This window comes from Sminthopsis crassicaudata, chromosome 3 (assembly GCF_048593235.1).
Source record: "Sminthopsis crassicaudata isolate SCR6 chromosome 3, ASM4859323v1, whole genome shotgun sequence".
NCBI lineage: Eukaryota > Metazoa > Chordata > Mammalia > Dasyuromorphia > Dasyuridae > Sminthopsis > Sminthopsis crassicaudata.
Genome location: NC_133619.1, coordinates 549,870,714 through 549,892,364, shown reverse-complemented (window position 1 = coordinate 549,892,364; position 21,651 = coordinate 549,870,714). Strand labels below are relative to the sequence as shown.

Below are 21,651 nucleotides of genomic sequence, written 5' to 3'. Positions count from 1 at the left end.
ATTCCAGAAACTAGAGTTTGGGAGTTTATCAATTACTAAATTACTATAGTTTTTGATTATTGTGTCTAATCTATTCTAATGAATAGTCTATTACTTACTTAGTACAAATGGTTTTGATGACTGCTTCTGTATAATACAGTTTTAAGGTTTGGTACTACTAAGCCACCATCTTTTGTGTGTGTATATATATATATATATATATATATATATATATATATATATATATATATATATATATATATATATATATATATATATATATATATATATATATATATCTTTTTTCATTAATTCCCTTGATATTCTTCACCTTTTGCTTTTCCAGATTAATTTTGTTATTATTTTCCTATGTTTTGATTGTTATGGCACTGAAAAAGTAGATAAATTTAGGAAGAATTTCATTTTTACTACATATATATATATATATATATATATATATATATATATATATATATCAATGCTTATGATTTATGCAGGCTCACTTTTTATTGCAACTTTGTAAAAGTTTTTAATTGTTTCTAGTAGCTTTTTGGATAAGTTTCTAGGATTTTGTAAGTATTTTATTATATCATCTGCAAACAGTGGAAGTTTTATTTCCTCATTTTCTATTCTACTTTTTCTCTTTTCTCATTGCTAAAGCCAACATTTCTAGTATAATGTTGAATAATAATGGTGATAATGGGCATTTTTGTTTTATCCCATATCTAATTGAGAATGTGTCCAGCTTCTCTCCATTACAAATCATGCTTGTTGTTTGTTTTATTTTATTGTTGTTTATTTTAAGGAACATTTCTTTTACCACTATACTTCCTAGTTTTTAAAAGGAATAGGTGCTGTGTTTTGTGCTTTTTCTGCATCTATTGGCAATATCATATGAATTGTGTTGGTTTTTTTATTGATATGGTTAATTATGGTAATAATTTTCTTGATTTTGAACCAGCCCTGCATTGCTGGTAAATCCCACTTTGTCATAGTATATTATCCTGCTGATAGTTGGCTGTAATCTCTTTGCTAATATTTTATTTAAAATATTTGCATCAATATTCATTAGGGAGATTGGTTTATAATTTTCATTTTCTGTTTGACTCTTCCTGGTTTAGGTATCAGTACCATATTGGTGTCATAAAAAGAATTTGCCAATACATCTTCTTTGCCTATTTTTACAAATAGTTTACATAGTATTGGAATTAGTTGTTCTATATATATTTGTTAGAATTCAGTTGTGTATACATCTGACCCTATAGATTTTTCCTTATGGATTTCATTAATGGATTTTTAAATTTCTTTTCTTTTCTTTTTTTTTAATAATACTATTTAAATAATTTATTTCCTCCTCTGTTAATCTGGGCAATTTATATATATTTTAAACTATTCATACATTTCAATTTTACTGTTGCTATACAGTTGGGCAAAAGAGTTTCTCATTTTTGTTTCAATTCCTTTTTCACTGGTGGTAAGCTCATCTTTTTCATTTTTCATGGTGATGATTTCTTTTTTTTTTTCTTTCTTTTTCTAATGAAGTTAATCAAACATTATTCTATTTTTCTTTTTCATAAAACCAACTCTTAGTTTTATTTATTAGTTCAATTTTTTAAATTTCAATTTTATTAATCTTTCCTTTGAGTTTAAGAATTTAGTTGCATGCTCAATTAATTGATCTCCTCTTTCTCTATTTTATTCATGTAGATTTTTAGAGATGTAAAATTTCCCCTGAAAAGCTTTGGCTGCATACCCTAGGCTTTGGCATATTGACTCATTATTCTCTTGGATGAAATTATGGATTTATTCTGTGTCTTGTTGTTTTACCCACTCATTCTTTAGAATTAGATTATTTGATATCTAATTAGTTTTCAGTCTATCTTTCCCAAGCCCTTTATTGAATCTATTTTTTTATCACATTATTTTCTGAAAAGAAAGCATTTACACTTTTTGCCTTTCTGCATTTGATTGAAAGTTTTTTTTTTTTTTTTTTTTTTGCCCTAATACATGATCAGTTTTTTTGAAGGTATATTCCTTTCTGTCCCTATTAAGTTTTCTAGGATTCTATTAACCTGTCTAGTTTATTTCCTGTTTATTTTGTGATTAGATTTGTCTATTCTGAGAAAGTTGAGATCCCCACACTAGAATAGTTTTGCTCTCTATTTCTTCCCATAACTGGCTTAAAATCTTCTCTAGGTATTTGGCTGCTCTACCACTTGGTGCTTACCTATTTATCATCATTAAAACTTAAAACTTAACTGTTTACTGTACCTTTCATGAAGATATGCTTTCCTTCCTTATCCCTTTTAATAGCATCATTTTATTTATTTTTTTAACTTTTGCTGTATCTGAGATCAGAATTGCTATACATGCCTTTTTTTTTTTTTTTTACTTCAGTGTTATGGGCCAGAACTTGAAACAAGGTACTAATGCTTATTATGTACTTAGTTCACACCTTTAAAGGAGTTCATACTTTTAAAGGAGTTCAGACCTTTAAAGGAGTTCACATATTAGAGAGAGCATATATAAGAAGAAGTCCACTTTTGGAAAGGCAGAGTTAGATTCATTCCAAACTTCTACTTTTGTTCTGGCTAGAGATATTGGGAGGACAAGAGGCTGAAGATGGCAGAGACAAAGGACTAGCAGCAAGAACTCTTGGAACCAAGGAGAGAGATAGAACTCTAAGAAAGCTAACCAGGGTATTTTGAAGGAGAAAATAAAGGATTTGGACTTTAACTTCTGGCCACATTCAGGGTGATTAAAACTGAACTGAAATTAAGGTTGCCTCCAGAAGCTCCCCAAGAAACCTGCTCCCAGAGAACATTATAATTTTAGAGAAGAGAACATTACACTTCAGCTAAAATATAATTAATTCTGTTCCAGCCTTTTACCTTTACTCTTCATGTGTTTTCTTGTAAACAACATATTGTAGGATTCTGTTGTTTAATCCACTTTCTTATTTGCTTCTGTTTTATGGGAGAGTTCATCTCATTCACATTCACACTTATGATTACCAGCTCTATATTTCATCATATTTTTCCCCCCTGCATGTACTTTTGTTCTTTCTTTCCACCCTATCCTTGGTCATGTTTTTTTTTAATCCACCCCACCCACTAGCTTATCTTGTATCACCTTTACTACTTAGTAATATTTTTTAAAAGGACTCCATCCATTAGCTCATCTTCTATCACCCTTTCCTCTCCTCTTACCTTTTCCTTTAGTGTTTCTGCTCTCCCTTCTATTCTGTCCAGCTCTTTTCTTTCCTTTTACTCCTCCTATTTATTTATGTGGTTAAATAAATTTCTATACACAAATGAATGATTTGTTCACTCTTAGAACCAAAACTGATGAGATAAGCTTCAGCCAATGCTCATCACGCTCCCTTTTCTCCTTCAATTGTAATAAGTTTTTTTTTTTTTTTTTTTTGCTGTTCCTCTTCCTCTAAACTAATTGTCCCATTATACTTACCCTTTCCTCTTTTTTTCCCAATAGAAACATTTTTTCACCTCTTACTGTTTTTTGTTTGTTTGTTTGTTTTTCTTTGATATCATCACATCAGTTTATATGATGTCTCCTTCTGGCCCCAATGACAGATACATTTCCCAAGAGTTACAGATATGTTTTTCCCCATATAAATATGTAAACTGGTTAACCTTTAAATTCTATATATTTTCCCAGTTACAGATATGTTTTTCCCCATATAAATATGTAAACTGGTTAACCTTTAAATTCTATATATTTTCCCATTTTTACCTTTCCATTCTTTTCTTGAGTTCTATGTTTGTAGATTAAATTTTCTGTTTATTTATATTTGTTTTTTTTTTTTCATAGAAATGATTGGAAGTCTCTTACATTATTGAAGCTCTATCATCTTGCCTGAAGAATGATGCTGAGACTTGCTGGTTAATTAATTCTTGGTTGTAACACTAGGTCCTTTGCCTTCTAGAATATGGTATTCGAAGTCCTCTAATTCTTTATTGTAAAAGCTGCCAGATGCTGGGTAATCCTAATTGTTGCTCCTTGATATTTGAATTTTTATTTTCTAGCAGCTTGCAGTAAAGGGCTGAAACTTTGAGTTGATGAACTGGAGTCAGACAATGGAGCACTTAAGGCTAATCACCAAATAGACAATACTCTATTAGAATATGCTTGGAAATGGCCCTTCCCACTATTCTGTGCTGGCCCAATCATTTGGTAACACAAGCCAGAGTCATTTTTGGGTGATAGACGAAAAGGAGACGTCGTGGAAGTCCTGTCCATCCAATTCACTTCTACCCTTAAAAACCAAGAATAAAGACCAAGGACTTTTGCTTATCCTGACTCTGACTGATTCTAAGGTATCCAGGAAGCTAGCACAATCATGACAGAGTCTTTCTTTCTTTATTTTTTTTTATTTATCAGATATAAGCATGGGTAATTTTACAACATTGAAAATTGCCAAACCTTTTGTTCTAATTTTTACCCTCCTCCCCACCCCACACCCCGATGGCAGGTTGACCAATACATGTGAAATATGTTAAAGGATAAATTAAATACAATATATGTATACATGTCCAAACAGTTGTTTTGCTGTACAAAAAGAATCAAACTTTGAAATAGTGTACAATTAGCCTGTGAAGGAAATAAAAAATGCAGGCGGACAAAATTAGAGGGATTGGAAATTCTATGTAGTGGTTCATAGTCATCTCCCAGAGTTCTTTTGCTGGCTGGTTCAGTTCATTACTGCTCTATTGGAAGTGATTTGGTTCATCTCATTGTTGAAAATGGCCACATCCATCAGAATTGATCATCATATAGTATTGTTGTTGAAGTATACAATGATCTCCTGGTCCTGCTCATTTCACTCAGCATCAGTTCATGTAAGTCTCTCCAGGTCCTGTTGGTCATTTCTTAGGGAACAATAATATTCCATAATATTCATATACCACAATTTATTCAGTCATTCTCCAATTGATGGGCATCCACATAGTTTCCAGTTTCTGGCCAATACAAAGAGGGCTGACACAAACATTCTTGCACATACAGGTCCTTGTCCCTTTTTTAAGATGTCTTTGAGATATAAACCCAGTAGTAACATTGCTGGGTTAAAGGGTATGCACAGTTTGATAACTTTTTGAGCATAATTCCAAATTGCTCTCCAGAATGGGTGGATGTATTCACAATTCCACCAACAATGTATCAGTGTCCCTGTTTTCCCACATCCCCTCCAACATTGCGCATTATCTTTCCCTGTCATTCTAGCCAATCTGACAGGTGTGTAGTGGTATCTCAGAGTTGACTTAATTTGCATTTCTATGATTAATAATGACTTGGAGCTTCTTTTCATATGGCTAGAAATTGTTTCAATTTCTTCATCTGAGAATTGTCTGTTCATATCCTTTGACCATTAATTAATTGAAGAATGGCTTGATTTCCTATAAATTAGAGTCAATTCTTTATACATTTTGGAAATGAGGACTTTATTGGAACCTTTGACTGTAAAAATGTTTTCCCAGTTTATTGTTTCCCTTTTAATCTTATCTGCATTAGTTTTGTTTGTACAAAAACTTTTCAATTTGATATAATCAAAGTTTTCTACCTTGTGATCAATAATGATCTCTATTTCTTCTTTGGACATAAATTTATTCCTCTTCCACAGTTCCTCTAATTTATTTATAATCTCATTCTTTATGCCTAGGTCATGAACCCATTTTGACCTGATTTTGGTGTATGGTGTTAATTATCACAGATTCTTTCAATGAGTATTTCCCCTATTTCTAGAATATTAGAACCATTTTCCTTAATGGTCTTTTGAATAATGTTACCCCCAGCTCTTTTATTGCTCATAACCTTCATGTGAGCCAATAATTTTTAAAGTGTCTTCTGGATGTACTTTCCAGATTGGCTGGTTTTCCAATAATGTATTCACATTTTCTTCAACTTTTTTTTCAGTGTTTTTAATTTGTTTAACTGATTCTTGCTGTCTCACAGAGTCATTGGCTTCCATTTTCCCTGTTCTAATTTTTGATTTCCTTCACTTAGCTTCTGTATTTCTTTTTTTTTTTTTTATTTTGGTTAATTCTACTTTTGAAGATGTTATTTTCTTCAGACAATTTTTTTCCTTCCTTTTCCAACCTGTCAACTCTCTCATGCGTCTCTCTCATTTCCTTCCTCATTTTTCTTGTACCTCTCTTATTTGCCTTTTAAAGTCTTGTATTAGTGCTTTCAAAAAGACTCTTTGGCCTTCAGCCAATTCATATTATTCCTTTTTTAAAATTATTATTATTATTATTATTAATTTTTATAATTATAACACTTTTTGACAGTACATATGCATAGGTAATTTTTTTTAAACAACATTATCCCTTGTACTCCCTTCTGTTCTGAATATTTCCCCTCCTTCCCTCCACCCCCTCCCCTAGATGGCAGGCATTCCCATACATATTAAATATCTAATAATATATCATAGGTACAGTATATGTACAGAACTGAATTTTGTTGTTGTTATTGTTGCAAAGAAAGAATTGTATTCGGAAGGTAAAAATAATCTGGGAAGAAAAACAAAAAAAATAATAATAATGCTCACAGTTTATACTCATTTCCCAGTGTTCCTTTTCTGGATGTAGCTGATTCTGTCCATCATTGATCAATTGGAATTGGATTAGCTCTTCTCTATGTTGAAGATATCCACTTCCATCAGAATATATTTTCATACAGTATCATTATTGAAGTGTATAATGATCTCCTAGTTCTATTTGTTTCACTCAGCATCAGTTGATGTAAGTCTTTCCAAGCCTCTCTGTATTCCTCCAGTTGGTCATTTCTTACAGAACAATAATATTCCATAACATTCACATACCATAATTTACCCAACCATTCTCCAATTGATGGACATTCATTCATCTTCCAGCCTCTAGCCACTACGAAAAGGGCTGCCACAAACATTTTGGCACATACAGGTCCCTTTCCCTTCTTTAGTAGTTCCTTGGGATATAAGCCCAGTGGTAGCATTGCTGGGTCAAAGGGTATGCACATTTTGATAACTTTTTGGGCATGATTCCAGATTGCTCTCCAGAATGGTTGGATTCTTTCACAACTCCACCAACAATGCATCAGTGTCCCAGTTTTGCCACAGCCCCTCCAACATTCATCATTATTGGTTCCTGTCATCTTAGCCAATCTGACAGGTGTGTAGTGGTATCTCAGAGTTGTCTTAATTTGCATTTCTCTAATCAATAGTGATTTGGAACACTCTTTCATATGAGTGGATATATTTTTAATTTCATCATCTGAAAATTGTCTGTTCATATCCTTTGACCATTTATCAATTGGAGAATGGCTTGATTTCTTATAAATTAAAGTCAATTCTCTGTATATTTTGGAGATGAGACCTTTATTAGAACCTTTTTTTTAAGTGTAAAAATGTTTTGCCAATTTGTTACTTCCCTTCTAATCTTGTTTGCATTAGTTTTGTTTGTGCAGAAACTTTTTAATTTGGTGTAATCAAAATTTTCTATTTTGTGATCAATAATGGTTTCTTGTTCTCCTTTGGCCACAAATTCCTTCCTCCTCCACAAGTCTGAGAGGTAAACTATATTATGTTGCTCTAATTTATTTATGATTTCGTTCTTTATGCCTAAATCATGGACCCATTTTGATCGTATCTTGGTATGTGGTGTTAAATGTGGGTCCATGCCTAGTTTCTGCCATCATATCATTCTTTATGATTTCTTCTGTGCATATTCTGTCCATGTCTGTTTGTGTTTTGGTCTGTTCTATCACCATAGTAGCTTTCTATGGTCAAGGTTTTTTTCTGTTTCTTGCTCATTTTCTTGCTTTTTTCTTTTGGTATTTGCTCTTTTTTTTTTTTTTTTTTTACTTTTATGGTGGAGCTCTGCTCCTGGGGTAAGGGTGACACTGTTCCAAGCTTTCTGTGCAGTTCTGATCCCTGAGCACAGGGGCTCATTGTGTTTGCAGGAGGTAGCTTTGCTTACTCTTTTCAGTAAACATCCTATTTTCTCAGAGTTTGCGTACTGAGATGGGACTGGAACCTTCCCCCACTGATTTGCCTCTTCTCCTAAGTCAGGATTGAGGATCTTAGCTGTTGACTTGCTGCGCCTAAGACCATCTCACTACTTTCCTAGACTCTAACTTGGGCTGAACCCCTTTTTTAACCAAGTGAGACTGACCTTTCTTGAAGAGTTTTTCAGTCTATCTTGAGTTGGAGAGGGGTTTCATTCCATGAAACACTATTCAGAGGCTTGGTTTCATATACTTTTTGTGGGAAACTTTCTGGCTGCATTCCACTATCTTGTCTCTAGCCCTGGAAGAGCCAACCAAATTTGAACTCATAAAGAGGAGTCTGAGTACAGATTCAGAATTATATCAATTGCACCACCTACCTGTCCAAGTGAAAGTTACAAGGAAACAAATTTGAAGTCAGTATAAAGAAGAATTTCCTAACAATTAGACATATACAAAAACAGAGTGGACTTTTTTATGAAGTACCAAGTTCCCCCTCAGTCAAATCTTCTAACAGACAATGAATAAACAAGGTTGCTATTCAGTGAATTGCTGGTTCATATAACCATGACCTTTGAAGTGATTAATACACTTGTTTTCTATCATCCTATTATATTATTCTTTAACTAGAATAAAGAAACTATAAGATAAATTTATGATCTCTAATACAATAACCCACTAATTTTCACTGTAGTTTCTTTGGTAATATTGATGTGATGATAGGCAAAATACACATAAGTTATGAGGTTTTTTTTAAGCCTTTGGTAATCACAGGATAAAAATGCTTTCCACTGAGGTAGATTACAATGCATTTATGATAATATATCATAAGTTCATAGATTTAGAAATAGAAGCGTCTTTGGAAACCAGTTTGGTAATATCCCCCAATTCTGTTGTTTGGGAAAGTGAGGTCCAGGTGATCCAGTCAGTTAATAAACAATTTGTGAAGAATATACTATGTTCAAAAGACTATATGAAGTACAGGGGTTATAAAGAGAAGAAAAATATAGTCCTTTCATGAAAGAAGCTAACAATCTAATTGGGAAGTCAAGAATCAAATACATATTTATAGATAAACTATATACAAGATAAATAGAAAATAATTACCAGAGGGAAGATATTAGGTTTAAGAAGGATTAGGAAAAGCTTCTTGTTGAAGGTGGTATTTTGATTTTCAATTTAAAGGAAGTTAAGAAAGCCAGAGGGAGAGAAGGGAGGTCATTCCAGGAATGAGGACATGGAGAGAAGATTCCTGGAGTCATGAGATAAAGCATTTTACCTGGAATAGCAAAAAGGTCAATGTCATTAAGTCAAAGAATATCTATGATAAATTAATAATAAAAAGCCTAGAAGTATAGGAGGTGAAAAGATATAAAATACTTTGAATGCCAAAGCATTTTGTTCTTGATCCTGTGAGTCAATGGAATTTGTCAACTTGGAAAGCAGAGGGAAGGGACACAGGTGAATGTGTACTTCAGAAAAATCAGTTTGATAGCTAAATAAAAAAATGAACTGGAATTTGCGGAGAAATGTGTAATTGGTAGACCAGCTGACAGGCTATTGAAGTAATGCAATTATGAAATGAGAAATATCTGCCCTTGGGTGGTATATCAGAGGAGAAAAGGAGAGATAATCAAAAGATGTGAAGGCAAATTTGATAAACCTGGATAGCATATAGGCATATTCATGAGAGAGATAATGAGGAGTCAAGAAAGATGTGGAAGTTACAATTCTGGAAGACTGAGGGGATGTTGTTGTCCCCAGCAGAAACAGGAAAAGTTTGGAAGGGTAGAAATTCTGGGGAAATACTAATAAGTACAGTTTGGGCTACAATGAGTTTGAGACATGTACTAAATACCCAGTTTTAAGTGTGTGAAATGTCTAAATATGTGGAGATGCAAGAATACAGTCAGCAGAGAGGTTAGACTGAATATATAACTTTGAAAATCATAAACTTATAGATTATAATTAAATCCATGATTGCTAGGAGATCACCATTTGAAGTAATATAGAGGAAGAAAAGACTGAACAGAGAATCATGCAAAACACACTTTATTAATGGGCATGACCTAGACTTTGATGATGATCCAGCAATGAATAAAGAGTGGTTTGATAGGTTGGAAAATAATCAGGATAGAGTTGTATCCTGAATACCTAGAGAAAGGAAAGTGTCAAGGAGAAGAAGAATATAGACTGAAAAATATCCATTGGCTTTAACATATAGTACATCAAGACTTCTTAAACTCTTCCTACTCTCAAGCCCTTTACACCCCCCAAAATTTTTGTGACTTTGGATATATAGATATTTAAGATAGGTACAAAATCAAACATTTACTGATAATAAATCATAATTTTGCAATCCCCACATTCATTTATAAGACTCTATATGGAAATGGGAACCACAGTTTAAGAAGATGGGTAGATCATCAGTTATTTTGGAGAGAACAGTTTCAGTGAAATGGTGAGACATTAAATGTTTTGGTCAATATCAGATAAGTTGTGAGTGGAAGGCATGAGGATTAAACCCAGGTTCTTTCCTACAGAGTAATTTCCCTTTATAATATGCCATGTTTTCTCAGTACTAATCAGAGGGATTTTCATGAGGCAGTTACAGGTTAAAAGACTTGTCTAGGCTAACAAATAAAGTTAAGTATCAGAGATCTAATTGGAATGCAAGTATTCCTTACTCAAGTCAAACACACTTTACACTCTTCAATCTTGCCTCTATTCTATATAATGATGTTCAACAGATTAGAAAATAAAATGACAACATATATATTATAAACTTATATCATCAGGTACTGTGGTGAATACAAGAAGATAAACTATAAAGCCAACTCTTTGTATATATAAAACATAAAGATAAAATATTTCACAATTAAGTGGTAGGTGGGAATCTTCCATCAAATAGGAAACTGAACTAGATCATCTCTGAGAACATTACCAACAAAAAAAAATTCTATAATTTTAAATAACATAATGGGAGGGATATAGACCATGAGATTTGTTAGGGGCTAGAGATTGGCATGGGAACATATATTTTGGGAAGGTCTTGTGCTTACTAAAAGATGGTAAGAATTGTGCAAGTATAGGCTTAGCAGAAGAACGTTAAAAAACAGAAAATAATGAACCTCAAGGAGTTCAACAATAGAATTCTGGCACAGAAAAATATCTCAAAGATTATTCTTTCTGTTTTAACTAAATAGGGAATCTGGAGCTGTTGAGAGAAATTATTTATTTAAGGAAACACAATTTAGAACTCCCATCTCCCAATATTCAGTTCTCTACTTATATCTTTTTTTTATTCTTTTATACCTAATCTGCCTTCAATATCACATTTTAACCCTTAGTTGCAGTAGAATAATTGCAAACATTTATGTTGCACTTTAAGTTTTGAAGTGCTTTAGAAATCTCATGTCCTTGTGAAGCAGATACTGTTAGTACTCTTATATTATAGATAATGAAACTGGTGTTGGAAGAAATTAAGTCATTTATTTACTCAGCAAAGATTAAGCTGCTAAATTTGAATTCAGGCCTTTCTAATTCCAATTCTGCTAGTCATTTTTCTGGGTTTATGTTTGAAAATGGCTCAAATGAAAATTCAGTAGAAATATATTGAATAGCTATCAAGGCATGATAACTATCTCTCAAATTTTTTTTTCTTTTTCCTTTTTTTTTTTTTCTTTTTACAATTGTGATTTGTTGCAAATGACTTTCTTTCTTGAAAGGTCTATTTTCACCGAAGTCAAGCAAACAAAATGTCATACTAGCATTTTGCACAAAAAGGGTATATTTTCTTTCTGTCTCTCTGTCTCTATCTCTCTATCTTTATCTCTCTTCCCTTCTTCTCTCTCTCTCTTTCTCTCTCCCTTTCCCTCCTTCCATCTCTCCATCCTTCTCTCCCTCTCTCCATCTCTCTTTTTCTCTTTCTTGTTACTCTTTTCTTCACTTCCAAGAAAAATCCCTTAATTTAAAAAGATATATGAAACCATTAAAGAATAATGAATGTTCCCATGAACTGTGTTATACAGTTATATAGAACACTGGGCTTGGAAATCAAGTAGATTCATCTTCCTGAGTTCAAATCCAGTCATAGGCACTCATATTATATGATCCTGCACAAGTCACCTAACCCTGCATGTCTCAGTTCTTCATCTAAAATAAACTGGGGAAGAAAATGACAAACTACCCCAATATCTTTGTCAAGAAAATCTCAAAATGCAGGCAAAAAAAGTTGAAAATGACTTTTAAAACTCAATAACAACAATGTTCATGTTCTATATAAGGAGATAAGGGGCTAGGTTGTTTAAATAGAATTATTCTTCATATTTTTTGCTCTTCTTTTTGTGGTGATTTGGGGGGTAATAGAGAAGGAGTTGGATGGTTTTTAACATGGGAAATATCTATTCTTTCTAAAAATCTCTTATGATGACATTTCTGGAATCTAGGACATCAATATATGGCAAGGTAAACAAGTCAGGAATGATTAGCAAATGGAGAAATTAAGAAAATCTTATGAAAAAGCTGGTGCTTCAACTAAGTCTGAAAAATCCATTGGACACCAAGAGGCAAGGCTGAAGAGGAAGAGCATTCTGTAAATGAGGGAATGGTATATACAAAGACTCAGAGGTGAAATTGAATGCCATACAGACAGAGACAAATAAATATATGGAGAGTACACATACATACAAATACAAATGTGTGAGTGTGGGGGGGTTAAGATGATTCAAAGAGGTTATGCTTACAGAACACCTTGTATACCATAAAATGCCATATTAGTATCATTTTTTGTGTGTGTGTGATTTATACAAAATTCAAATGGAAGCAATAATGAGTTCTAAATTTGTATGTTCTGTGTAGGGGATATGGGGATAAATAAGGCATAGTCTCTAACCTCTAGTATTTAACAATCTAATAGGTAAGATGAATAGTTGTTGTCCTTTGAGTTGAAAGACGACCAAAATGACATAGTTATGTCAGTATTAATGTTCTGTGTATCCAGCTGTGGCTGATCAGATCAATACAGCTTGGAAGACCCTACTACAGATCAAGTACAAATAATCCACATTGCCATTTGAGGGAAAAATGATATATGCATGCAAGTAACTGGAAGATGAAACAGAATAACATAAGTACAAAATTGGAATCTAGTTAGATGTCTTTGAAATTTGAAAAGGTAGTGAATTTCTAGAGGAAAAAGGAGAATGAATCAATAAATAAAATATGCAGGAGATAGAAGAGGAAAGGCATCCTGAAGGAAGAAAAATGTTTTAGGAAAGTGAAACTTGAAAGAATTCAAAAGTGATGGCAAAACTAAAAAGCTCTTGTTTAGTCATTTCAATTGTATCCAATTCTTTGTATTTCTATTTGGAGTTTTCTTTACAAAGATAATGGAGCGTTTTGTTTTTTTTTCCATTTTTCCCCAGATCATGTTACAAATGAGAAAACTGAGATAAATGGCATTTTTTGATTTGCTCATGGTCATACACCTAGTCAGTCTAAGGAAGGATTTGAACTCAAGAAAATTAATCTTTCTAAATCTAGGCCTACCACTCTAAACACGTGCCAGTTAGCTGCAATTATAAGAGACACATTAATGGCAACCAAAAAAAAAAAAGAAGAAGAAGAAGAAGAAGAAGAAGAAGAAGAAGAAGAAGAAGAAGAAGAAGAAGAAGAAGAAGAAGAAGAAGAAGAAGAAGAAGAAGAAGAAGAAGAAGAAGAAGAAGAAGAAGAAGAAGAAGAAGAAGAAGAAGAAGAAGAAGGAAAGAAAAAAATCAAAATGTGGAAGAAAAGGAGAGGGGGGGAAGAGGAGGAGAAGGAAGAAGAGGGGAGAAAGCGAGGGAGAGAAGGAGGAAGAAAGAAAGGTTAGGATGTGAATACCAGTTAGTGAGTAACCAGCTTGCTTTATTTTGCTTCACAGCTCCAGTTAAATCAAAGAAAAAGATTTGTGAATCTGTAGAAATTGGTACTTGGGAAACTGATGCAAACAAAAGGTTTTTTTTTATTTGTTTGTTTGTTTGTTTTTAATATGTGTAGAAAACAGTTAAACAGAAATGCATACACACAGTATGATGATATAAATAAAGGATCATCCTTTTGGGTACAAAAGAATTCACCCAAAAAATTCCCCACCAAGTGGTGGGAAAAGGTGTCAGAGACAAATTGGGCTCAAAATTGGGGTTCAGATAAAATTTTATAACCTAAGAATAGACTTGTTTATGAATTCTTAATCGGTGTCAGATATGGTTAATGACATTCCTAATCAAACCATATTGTGGAGAAGTGCACTTATTGATATCATAATTGGCCAAAACTTGAGTAGGGAGAGTTGCTTCATCAGCACTGAAATGGGAGAAGATCAAAGTTAATCAACTAGATAGCAGAAGGAGTAGGAATAAGATCCTAAAGTGAGTCAAAAGTTTCATCCAATCAAAAGCTGTGAGCATTATCTGCCTGTCACAGAGTTAATATAGATGACAACAGCAGAAAAGTACAACTCTTTCTTGGCTGACATATTTTACAGGCATTAGGACCACTTAGACTAAATGACTCCAAATTGTAGTCTTATCATAACATCAAACAACATAAAACTTACAATTATCACAGCCCCATACTCATTATGTTTTTTGTGAATGAGTTGGATAAAGGCATAAGAGACATGCTTATGAAATTTAGAAATGACATGATGAAGATAGAGTATTTTAAATCAAACTTTTAAAAGTAAACTTAGCAATGTTATATTTAATTTGGATAAATGTGAAGGCTTATTCTTTGCATAAAAAAATCAACTTTTTATTTATTTATTTGTTTGTTTGTTTATTTATTTATTTGTTTGTTTGTTTGTTTGTGTGTTTGTTTTTGTTGAGGCAATTGGAGTTAAGTGACTTACCCAAGGTCACACAGCTAGGACGAGTACAAGTGTCTGAGGCCAGATTTGAACTCAGGTTGTCCTGACTTCAGGGCTGGCTCTCTATCCACTGCACCATCTAACTGCCCCAACTTTTTATTTTTTACAGGATGAGAGAAGCATGGATAGCTATCACCAAAAAATTAATAAATGGATTAGCAAGTGTAAGTAAAAATGTGACATAGTCAAATAAGCTAAAGTAATCTAAGACCTCCTTAAAGTCTCAGTGTGTCTAAGATATGAATACATCTGGAATATTACATTCAGTTCTGGCTACCACATTTTAGAAAGAACAATTTTTATTAAAGATTTTTATTTTCAAAACATATGCATAGATTATTTAAAGCATTTACCTTTGCAAAACCTTGTGTTCCAAACTTTTTCCCCTCTTTCCCCCTCCCCTAGACAGCAAGTAATCTATTTTAAACATGTACAATTTTTATACACATTTCCACAACTACCATTTTGCACAAGTATAATCAGATCAAAAAAAGGGGAAAAAATGAGAAAGAAAACAAAATACAAGCAAACAGTAATAAAAAAGTGAAAATATTATATTGTGATCCACACTCAGTCCTGACAGTCGTCTCTCTGGATATAGATGACTCTATCCATCACAAGACCATTGGAATTGGCTTCAATCACCTCAGAGTTAAAAAGAGCTATGTCTATCAGAAATTATCACATAATCTTGCTGTTATTGTGTAGTGTACAATGTTCTCCTGGTTCTACTCATTTCATTCAATATCAGTACATGTCTTTGCAGGCCTCTCCAAAATCATCCTGCTGATCATTTCTTATAGATCAATAATATAGGAAGAACATTTGATAAACAAGAGAGAATGAAGAGGAAAACCAAGAAGGTTCTTGAACTCTTGAAATGGTTGGATAAGTTTAAAAAGCTAAAGAAGTTTAGAAGAGTTAAGAGAATCTTAAGACAGACATAATCTTCAAGAAATCCTGAGATAAGAATTCTGGAGATTCATGTTATTTCAGTTGAAAAAAATCAAGATGTTTTAAGAGAAAAGAAAAATATTAAAGAGCAATTGCTATTACAATTATATTGTTATAGTAAGGACATATATTATATTAAGGACAATTCTATGAAAGAGTGGTTAGACATTTCTGTGTGGCAAGAGTTAAGCTTGATGTAAAAAGAGAACATTTCCTAACAAGAACAACTATTAGGTAATTTGATGGACTATTTTGAGATGGAATGGGCTTTCTGAAATTAGAGGTCTTCTGTTGAAATATAGATACCACTTGATAGGCATGTTAGAGAGAGGAGCTTCAATTAATGAGGCATATACTGAACTAGATCATCTCTGAAGGGCTCTTCCAACTTTGAAAGTATGATTTTGTAGTTTGTTTTACAAAATATTAAGTAAATTAAGGAAAACATGGACTAAAACAAGAGAAGAGAGTTGAGTCAGAAATCTGATCAAATTAGGGAACAAGAGGGATTTGAAAAGATGAAACACATCTCCCAAAGAGAAGTATGTGAAAATCATTAATTGGTTATGCAGAATGTGTAGGCATGTGTTTGTGTGTACACAAAGGAGGACTTTCAATTAGATTGAAAGAAGGGGGAGCTTTTTTTAATGATGGATATGAGAAAAGTAAAACATTTCTGTTACTTCTAGAACACTTTATCTACATTTTTTGATAAGGGGTATAGATACACAGTGTGTCCAAATTTTTATATTTAAAACTTTAAATTTTGTGAATACTATATGAATGCATATGTACATAAGCATATATATATGTATATATTATAAACACACATGGGCATATAACATATATATATACATATATATATATATATATGTATATACATATACATATATTTATATGCATATATCTTAAAAACCTGGACAAACTAGATTCCAAAGATATCATATACAGGGGAAAGGACCTACTTGTGCAAAAAATGTTTATAGCAGCTCTTTTTGTATTGTCAAGTAATGGGGAATGATTGAATAAGTTATGGTTTATGAATGTAATAGAATATTATTGTTCTAAAAAATAATGAACCGGCTGATTTCAGTAAATGCTGGAAAGACTTACATGAACTGATGCTAAATTAAGGAAGTGAGCAGTACCAAGAGAATGCTATACACAAAAATAACAAGATCGTGTGAAAATCAATTATGATAGACTGCTCCTCTCAGCAATACTGAGCAATCTAAGAAAATTCTAGTAGCCTTGACGTGGAAAATGTCCTCTGCATTTAAAGAAAGAAGTATTGAGACTTAATGGACATCAAAGCATACTATTTGCATCCTTTGTTTGTCTGCTTGAATTTTTCTTCCCCATGTTTTTCCCTTTTGTTCTTATTTCTTTTACACAACATAACTAATGTGGAAATATGTTTAAAATGATTGCATATGTATAACCTATAAAAGATTGCTTGTTGTGTTGGGGGGGAGGTGGTAACAGAAAGAGGAAGAAAAACATGGGACCTCAAAATCTTACAAAATGAATGCTAAGGAGGCAATGGATAGATCATCTGAGTTTAAATGCTACTCCAGGTACTTAATACTTAATGGCTGTGTGACCCTGGGCAAGTCACTTAATTACAAATGCCTTTCAAAAAAATAAAAACAAAAATTTAAAAATCATGTTGAAAACTAATTTTTTATGTAATTGGAAAATATAATACTATTGAATTAAGGAAAAAAAACCCTACACATAACACTTCATGGTTTCTTACATAAGCCTGTTCTCATTGTATATTGAAATATTTATAATTTTATAATAATTACCTCAACACTTTTTGCTAAAGAAAAGCTAATGAAAAAAGGTCTTCTAGCCAAGTTGTACAGGGACTCCAAAATTCAAAATAAGGAATCCTGACTATATTAGTTAAACAAGGGACATCCACTGAGGGAGGAAGCATGACTAGATCTAGAATGTGAATTAGGGAGATAGGATGTAAAAGCTGAATTGATGATGCAAAAGCTTGGTGACTTATTTCACTAGTTTGAATTAAGATTAAATAAAAAAGAATACAGCATAGAATACTTTATCCTCAAAATGATTCAGTCATTGCTGGCATCCTGTAGTATTTTATTTCTTGAATGAAGTTACTGAAGAAGTTACTTATGCAGCCTTCTTTAGAGATCGTTCATTCATGTAAATATTTGTTCACCACTTACTATATGAATCAGGATAGTTAATAGAATGATAGCCTTGGAATTAAGAAAACTTGGGATCACTCTATGTTACACATATTACCTGTGTGATCCTGAGATGTTTATTTAAGTTTTCAGCATCCCCAAACAAATCAGTAAGACAATAAATTACAAATAAGTTGCTGATTTAAATCAGTAAGGAGTTTTTTTTTTTTTACACCCAACTATGTAGAAAATTTCCTACAGAGATGAAAACAAATCTGGACTTAAGAAAAAGGGGGATGTGTTTGTGTATAAGGATCCAATATGCAATGTTTTCTGGTTTTAGAAAAAAATGAACAAAATTTTCCAACCTGAAAGGCATTATATTATAAATTAAAAAGGAGAATTCATCATTTACCTAGAAAAAAATAAGTATAAAATGCATAAAGAGTGATATGATACAGACAATTTGGGGAGAGCAATGTATGGTCATAAATTCATTCCTTTCAAACTAATCCATGGAGGGTATCAGCTTGAGAAACAATGACTTGTTTAGATATAGCCAAAGGGCTACCCACAAATGAAGTCCTCCTCATCACCAAACTCAAGCATATAATCTGGAATCAAACACATGCTAACATTCATTCTAAACCCCAGATCAGGCTTAAAGATACACATGAAAATCTGGCAGGGGAAAACCAAGTAACTCAGATGCAATATATTTGTATTCTGTCACTGATGCACTGTCTAATGTTGCTGTAACTATGATGTATAGGTCTATCAAAGCATGTGTTACCATGGTCTGAATTTCCAGACTGGAGAAAAATGATTAATGTTGAGATTTGCATTCGATGTGGGCTTGGACATCAATATTTCAGCTTAGGTAAACAGGAGCTTTGCGTAATTTATTGGTTCTCATTATGGATGGCTTGTACAAGCCAAATTCCCTTCTGCTTGGAAAATTCCCCCTCTGCCTCTGAAATGACCTTTCATGCTCCACAAATCAATCTAGCAGAAATGAAGCAAGTTGGTTAATATTTTAGGTGGAAAAATGACTTTACATGTCAGGAACTTAATTGTTATGATTCTGACCCATTTTGAAATTAGTTAACATTTGCTTCAGGTCCCTGGATTCCTGTATTATTCATTTTGATCTTGGCCTCTCTCAATACTCTCCAACATAGCGTCCTGAACAACAAAGGTGATAGTGTCCTTGTGTGATTGTGACCTAAGATTTTGCAAGTACATCAGGAGTATACTATTCATTTCTGGGTGCTCTTTTTAGGATGGATACAGACAACCTAGAAGCTCTAAAGTTCTAAAGGGAGGTAAAGATACTGATGGGACTTTTAACACAGGAGAGCATTGATTGTTGAAGTAAAAAGTGATGTTTCATTTCCAAAGTGAGTGTGAAAATGAGACATGATCACTGTCATCAAAAAATTGAGACTGCTCTATAGAATTGAAAATGAATATCTGTGTTTAGAATTAAACAGGCACTCATAAGTAAAAATGAGGCAAAATTCTTATCAATAAAAAAAAAAATTTTAATTGAAGATTTTATTTCCAAAATATTTGCAAGGATAAATTTTCAACATTGACCCTTGCAAAATGTTGTTGTCCAATTTTGCCCCCTTACCCCACTTTCCCCCTAGATAGCAAGTAATCCAATATATGTTAAACATGGTAAAATATATGTAAATTAAATAAAGACATAAATATTTATACAATTATATTTTTTAAATATTAAATTTTATTAATTTTAAAATTGTAATTTTTTGACAGTACACATGCTTGGGTAATTTTTTATAACATTATCCCTTATACTCACTTCTGATCTGAATTTTCCCCTAATTCCCTCCACCCCCTCCCCTAGATGGCAGGCAGTCCCATACATGTTAAATGTGTTATAATATGTCCTTGATACACTATATGTGTGCAGAACCGAATTTCTTGTTGCACAGGAAGAATTGGATTCAGAAGGTAAAAATAACATGGGAAGAAAGACAAAAATGCAAACAGTTTACACTCATTTCCCAGTGTTCCTTATCTGGGTATAGCTGATTCTGTCAATCATTGATCAATTGGAACTGAATTAGATCTTCTCTTTGTTGAAGATATCCACTTCCATCAGAATAAATCCTCACACAGTATCGTTATTGAAGTGTATAATGATCTCCTGGCTCTGCTCATTTCACTCAGCATCAGTATATCATGTAAGTCTCTCCAAGCCTCTCTGTATTCTTCCTGTTGGTCATTTCTTAAAGCACAATAATATTCCATATCTTTCATATAACATAATTTGTGCAACCATTCTCCAATTGATGGGCATCCATTCAACTTCCAGTTTCTAGCCACTACAAAAAGGGCTTACACAAACATTTTGGCACATACAGGTCCCTTTCCCTTCTTTAGTATTTCCTTGGGATATAAGTCCAGTGGTAGCACTGCTAGGTCAAAGGGTATGCACATTTTGATAACTTTTTGGGTATGATTCCAGATTGCTCTCCAGAATTGTTGGATTCTTTCACAACTCCACCAACAATGCATCAGTGTCCCAGTTTTGCCACAGCCCTCCAACATTCATCGCTATTTGTTCCTGTCATCTTAGCCAATCTGACAGGTGTGTAATGGTATCTCAGAGTTGTCTTAATTTGCATTCCTCTGATCAATAGTGATTTGGAACACTCTTTCATATGAGTGGATATAGTTTCAATTTCATCATCTGAAAATTGTCTGTTCATATCCTTTGAACATTTATCAATTGGAGAATGGCTTGATTTCTTACAAATTAGAGTCAATTTTCTATATATTTTGGAAATAAGGACATTATCAGAATCTTTAACTGTAAAAATATTTTCCCAATTTGTTACTTCCCTTCTAAACTAGTTTGCATTAGATTTGTTTGTACAAAAGCTTTTTAATTTAATGTAATCAAAATGTTCTATTTTGTGATCAATAATGGTCTCTTGTTCTCCTTTGGCCACAAATTCCTTCCTCCTCCACAAGTCTGAGAGGTAAACTTTCCTATGTTCATCTAATTTATTTGTGATCTCATTCTTTATGCCTAAATCATGGACCCATTTTGATTGTATCTTGGTATGTGGTATTAAGTGTTGGACCATGCCTAATTCCTGCCATACTAATTTCCAGTTTTCCCAGCAGTTTTTTGTCAAATAATGAATTCTCATCCCAAAAATTGGGATCTTTGGGTTTGTCAAATACTAGATTGCTATAGTTGTTCACTATCTTGTCCTGTGAACCTAACCTATTCCACTGATCAACTAGTCTATTTCTTAGCTAATATGAAATGGTTTTGGTGACTGCTGCCTTATAATATAGTTTTAGATCAGGTACAGCTAGGCCACCTTCATTTGATTTTTTTTGTTCATTAATTCACTTGAAATTCTTGATCTTTTGTTCTTCCATATGAATTTTGTTGTTATTTTTTCTAGGTCATTAAAATAGTTTCTTGAGAGTCTGATTAGTATAGCAATAAATGAATAGATTAGTTTAGGGAGTATTGTCATTTTTATTGTATTCACTTGGTATATCCAAGGGCACTTAATGTCTTTCGAATTATTTAAATCTGACTTTATTTGTGTGGAAATTGTTTTGTAAGTTTGCTCATAATAATTCCTGACTTTG

The 21,651-nt window shown here is 32.8% G+C and overlaps 1 long non-coding RNA gene across 2 annotated transcripts in view; it reads left to right on the top strand.

The window, feature by feature from the left end:
* LOC141563455 (uncharacterized) overlaps positions 1-21,651 on the top strand; it is a 1,961,515-nt gene that overhangs the window by 1,370,582 nt on the left and 569,282 nt on the right. The window lies entirely within an intron of this gene.